Source organism: Dromiciops gliroides, chromosome 1 (assembly GCF_019393635.1).
Source record: "Dromiciops gliroides isolate mDroGli1 chromosome 1, mDroGli1.pri, whole genome shotgun sequence".
Classification (NCBI taxonomy): domain Eukaryota; kingdom Metazoa; phylum Chordata; class Mammalia; order Microbiotheria; family Microbiotheriidae; genus Dromiciops; species Dromiciops gliroides.
The window spans coordinates 568,999,141-569,004,910 of NC_057861.1; the positions used below are offsets into that span (position 1 = coordinate 568,999,141).

The 5,770-nt window shown below is 38.3% G+C and overlaps 1 pseudogene; it reads left to right on the forward strand.

Moving 5' to 3' along the window:
* The first annotated feature begins 331 nt into the window (after positions 1 to 331).
* LOC122735774 lies at positions 332 to 3,393 on the forward strand (annotated as a pseudogene).
* Positions 3,394 to 5,770: the final 2,377 nt, after the last annotated feature.

Here is a 5,770-nt window from a genome sequence, read left to right on the forward strand (position 1 = left end):
TAGCATTTGGAATAAGAACTTTGGGTGGAATGTTCCGAGGCTGCAGTCTGTTCCGGGGTCGGGGTGGTCCCACCTGAATCGATCTGCAGCGCATGCGCTTCAGTATATACCCCAGCATTCCCCTTCTCGAGGGAGTGTGGTCGCTCCTGTTTGTCTGCTGTGATGTCATCGGCTGCCGGGTGAAAAAGCTAGGCAAGTTAGAACAAGTTCAGCGCTAGCCTGGAGCGGAGGTGGAGCCATAGGGGCATGGGGAGAGCTGGCACCGTCCCAGCTGGAGAGTGCAAATAATTTCATACTCCCAGTCACGGCTTCCCACTACACAACTAGGCAAGAGGTAGGAAAGGTTTCCTCAGCACCGCCCAGGTGCTTCTGAAGACTGAAACCCTTCTCTTTAGCAGAGGCGAGGGAAACTTTCGCTTATTAGATTCACTCTAGAGTCCCCATGGGTTGGAAAGCTGTGACTAACTAGTACTCTGGACCTGCGAATCACCCGTCACTGAGGCGGAAAGGGGGTTTGGGGGCGTGGCTGGAAGCCCAGCTATCAGCTTTGAGATTCAGCGCAAGAAAAAACAGCAGAAAGAGAAGGGGTGAAGCAACCCTCCCCAGAAAAGAGAGTGAAGAAGGGGAGGAGGAAAAAAAGAAGTGCACAGAGTGAGCCTTGCAATATCGAGTCGAAACATTCACGGGTTCTGGAATGACAGAAAAATCAGAAGAGGAAAGGGGCATTCGCCTCAACAGCTATCTCGACCTGACAAGTGTCGCTGCCCGGGGTCAAGTAGAACGGTTTGCAGGAGCTCCTGGCAGCAGGAGCAGATCACCAACGGAGTCAATCGCTTTGGGAGGCGGCCCATCCAGGTACCCTGGGGCCATACTGGATGGTCGGTAGAGGGCGGGAGAGAAACAGGAGGTTGGCCCTTGGGATGGATTCGTGAAATAGGCGGTACGTGGGGCCAAAGGAATTGGCTGCTGCAACATTTTCCCTGGTATGGTACTGGTGCTTTGCGTATGAGATCCCAGTGAAACGCGTTATTAAAAAATTTTTTTTAAATCTTTGGATGATAGACATACGTATTATAAAATTTGTTTAATAGTTCGGGTTGGGTTTGGGGGGGGGGGTGTTGGTTTTTTTTAATTAATGTCCTCTTCCCTTTCACTCTCCCATTCTGAAAACTCTTTGTGGATTTTACTTTGGGCCAGTTCCCCCCGCCCCATATTTATTGACTTTTACTGATAACGCATACAGGCTCGAAAGTAAACGAAAAGTTCCGCAATTCAGGATGGTATGCGAGTATTTCTACTTCACAAAAACTAATCAGGAATATTAAATTTTTTAAGTAAGTGGGGGTTTTATATATGGGCTGTGTTGTATTACCAGATATCGGGAGAAAGACATAATGGTAACACAAATTTTTATCGTATTACATACAGCAGGGAGGGCTTGGGGAGATTGCATTCTTATTTGAGTGATTGTTATATTTTCAAGCACATTACATTTTAAAAGATTTTAAATGTAGGTCTAGCTTAGTAATGAAAGTACTGAATGCATATTATACTACCTATACCCCCACCCACCCAAGGACCCAGATGGAAAGCACCTTCAAAGAAAAGTTTATTTCAGCAACTTTTTTTTAATCATCCCTACTTTCCCCCTCAATTTCCATGTGAAAACATTTGTCTATAGAGGAACAGAAAAAATTCATGGGTCCCCTTCCCCAATACTTGGAGTCCAAGAAAGTAGCCCATTTCTATATAACCCATGATTTTAAAACTGCCGATTTAAAAAATAAATAAATTCATTCCCTTCATATGTGTTTTATAACATACTATAACAGAAGGGCAACCAAAATATTCTTTATTTGTTCTTTAAAATCTTAAAATGTTATCAGAACTTACATTGCATACTTTATTATTCTGGAGACCCAGTCTTTTCTTTCTAGTTCTCTTAAATTATGCCCCTTCGGCTACAAATATTTCTACTAACATTGAATGGTAGAAAAAGCTTATATCATATATATGTGTGTGTATATATTTTTATATACATATATTCATCTATATGCATATGTGTATAGTAGAACTCAAAGTTCTTTAACTGGTCGATTACTTAAACATATTTGTTTCCACTTCACAGGACTCCATTTCCCAAAAGACTCACATTAATACTCTCCATTTGGAAAGTTCATTTTATAAGGAATTTCTTCTTATAACGCCACTTTTAAAATATTCACTTCTGTTTAAAATTTGGAATAGGCCGATCATTATATAGATGTGGGAGAGGGGGAGGGTTGCTGGTAGCCTAAAGGGATTTTGCTGCTAATACTCCCACTATTTTTCACAGGACATGAATACTTATTTTACTCTTTGGACCCTTTAACATATCTTTTCTACTGTGAAATTTAATTTAAACTACTAATAATTAAATACTGTTTCAAATTCAAATCACTATTTTCATCTTTTGAAAAACTGTCAATTTTGTTTATCCTTTGCCTCTAGCTTTGTCTCATAAAATGCAACAAATTTTTTGCTACAGAAATGAAGTTTTGTAAAATTTTATAATTTGTAAGAAAATTAATTAATAGTTTGTCATTTCCTGACTAAAAACTTTACATCATTTTCTAGGAAGAGGCTCTGTATAGTTTATGATTATTTGAAAGGGGGGGTAGGGAGGAAGAAATGATGTGTAAAGTTAACAAATTAAGATTTTTGTTTTAACTTATTTTATATGTGAATTCATAACATATATAATATGTGTGTATATATAAACTATATATGTGTGTATACACACTCTCACTACTATGGGAAATGTCCTGGAAATTTTTCATAATTGAACACACACATCTCGCTGTCATGAGTTTAAGTATTCACATCACTTCACTGACCACTCTCCAATTATCTTCTAGGTCATGATGATGGGCAATGTTGGAGTGGCAGAGCTCCTACTGAAGTATGGAGCAGATCCCAATGTCCCTGACCCTACCACCCTCACCCCCTACCAGTTCACGATGTGCCCGAGAGGGCTTCCTGGGACACTCTGATCTTGCTTCATCGTGCAGGAGCCCGCTGCTTGGACATTGGAGACTCCCTAGGCCGCCTCCCCTTGCACCTAGCTCAGCAGCAGGGACACCACCAAGTCACTTTATACCTTCGTGCAGTGATAGAGGATTGAAAGAATGATGAAACTAATCATCCTTTGGACTTCTTACCTTCTCCCCTTGGCCTCCACAGCAGCTCTAAACAGATTAAGGAAAGGGTACTGATAGGTGACAGAAGCATCTTTGAACATACTCCTTAAGCCCCTTATTATTTGAGATGACAAGTCTAATAGAGACCCACTCAGCTGATGCTCCCCCAGAAGGAAGAAGGTGTATTCATACTATAGCTATACTCTCAAATGTTTTCTTGATTTTTCTCAGTTTATAGTAAAAACAGCTGAGTAGAACTGGAGAGAAACAAGTATTTGGTCCAGGAATTTCCTATCTGAGGAAATAAGAAATCCAGGGTAGAAAATCTGCAAATGTGAGACTTGTAAATACATAATTTGTGTGATGGAAAGTTAGTGGAGTGGTGAGTAGAGGACTTTTTTTTTTTCTGAAGGTGGGGGAATGGTGGTCTACAGAGTATTGTCTCATCCAAATAGATGAGGATCCCAAATAGGTTCCACACTAGTGAAGGAACAGTTAGAAAAATCCTTCACTTTTGTAAGGGTCTGGCAGTACCTAAGAATCCCTCCCTGGTATAACTGAAGTCACCTAGAATACTGGTTAATATTGGTACAAGCAAAGTGGCGGTTTGGGGAAAGTTCATATCGATGCAGGTAGATTTTATTATGGAAGAGAGATAGTCTAATGCGTGCTGCTGAGGAGCAACAGATGTCCTAATAGCACTGATGTGCTCAATTTGTAAGGATAAGATTTATTCCATCTGGCTTGAAGCAGAGGTGAAGGAAGGGTTGGAAGTCACAGATTTGCCCACAGACTTTCTAAAACCAAGAATTGCTATGATAGATGCTCTCTGAATGTTTTGGGCCACTGTTAGTGTGTTTTGGGTCCCTGAAGGTCACGTCAAAGGTTTAGCCAGTGAGAGTGAAAAAAATGTGAGAGTTAGGGAAGTGTTTTCTAAGGAGATTCTTTGAAATCCAGGCATAAATGTATTGGGGAAAGTGCCATAGCACCATGTAAAACTATCATACTTATGCCTAAAACATCCACGTTAATTTTACTACAGTGATTAGATATCAAGGGAATTCAATGCAACATCCTGGGAAGTTTCTATTAGAAACTACATTAATTACTAGCTGTTTACTAGTTTAAACTGAGATATTAGATCCCTTTACAATTCTTTTAAACCCACCTTGAAGACAAGGTATGAATTCAAGACTCAAAACTGGCTTTGTGGGCCCAGGGCTATAAACTTAATCTCTCAGCACTCTAAGCAATTCTTTAAGACAATAAAGAGTGGTTTCCCTCAATTTCAGAGCTGCAACGGAAATCACAAATTTAGTCTTCTATCCCTATCTATTTAACTGTTGTTTTAAAAACTTTTTTCCCCTGTGGGCCCTGTCTGGGGGATGTATTTAAAGACCATTTAAATATTATATAATGTGTTTTAGAGCACTGATGAATTTATTAATTTTTTTCAGAATTCAGTTACCAGGTTTCTTAGTAGAAAGAAAATATTCCTATAGGTTTGCAGAGGGAGTGAAATGAGTGTAAAAGCTTTCGAAATTTCTGGGCTTTGGAAATGACTTGTAATAGCTTTTAATTTGATAATTTACCTTCTAATGCTTAAACTACAGATGCATGGCTCTCCAGGTTTAAATGTTCATTGTTAAATTGATTTGGAAACATAAGAGTTGATGTTCTAAGTCTTACTAACAGGACTCAATACACAAAGTAAATCCCAAAATGGTTGTAGGTAATTGAGTACAAAGTAAATGGATGTGACTTTCTACCACCAACTAAAGAAGTATGAAGATCCTGAATTGCACCATAACAAATATATATATATATACCATATATATATTTATTTGTTTTAAACAGTTGCACATTTAGAATTCTGTTAATTTTTGTGAAGATTGAGGTTTTATTTTCCACAAACTGTTGACAAGTGACTAAGCAACATGATTTATAAAAAGTGATTTGGACAAGTAAAAATGCAATGACTTAAAACATTTATCTAATTTGATAATCTATTTCACTTCTAATGGGAGGGGAAATATTTGGGACAAATCAGACAACGGAGTATGAAGAGTAAGAATTACCAATTAAATATGAAGTCTCTACTTCTCCCACGATCTGTTGGTGGAAGTTTTGGCAAATATCCTATTGGAGACTCAGTGGATGTTTATGGAACACAATCTGGCTTTATTTTATATTGTTATTTGTTTGTCACCCCAGAGCTATTATATATCCATTTCACTTTAAAATTTTTATGAAATCTTGAGCAGATTTTCTTACCAAAACTTTTTCTGTTGTTCATTAGCATGGATAGAAGATATTTTTTAAAATAACAATAAACATTTTTATTTAAAGTTTTGAGTCCCAAATTTTATCCCTCCTTCTTCCCTTCCCTCTCCCCTCTCTGAGGTGGTAAGCAACCAGATATAAGTAATACATGTGCAATTATGTAAAACATTACCATATTGGTCATTTTGCATAAGAAACTTGAATAAAAGAAAAATGAAAGTGAAAAATAGCATGCTTCAGTCTGTATTCAATTTATATAAGCTCTTTCTTTGGAGGTAGATAGTTTGCTTCATCATTAGTCCTTTGGG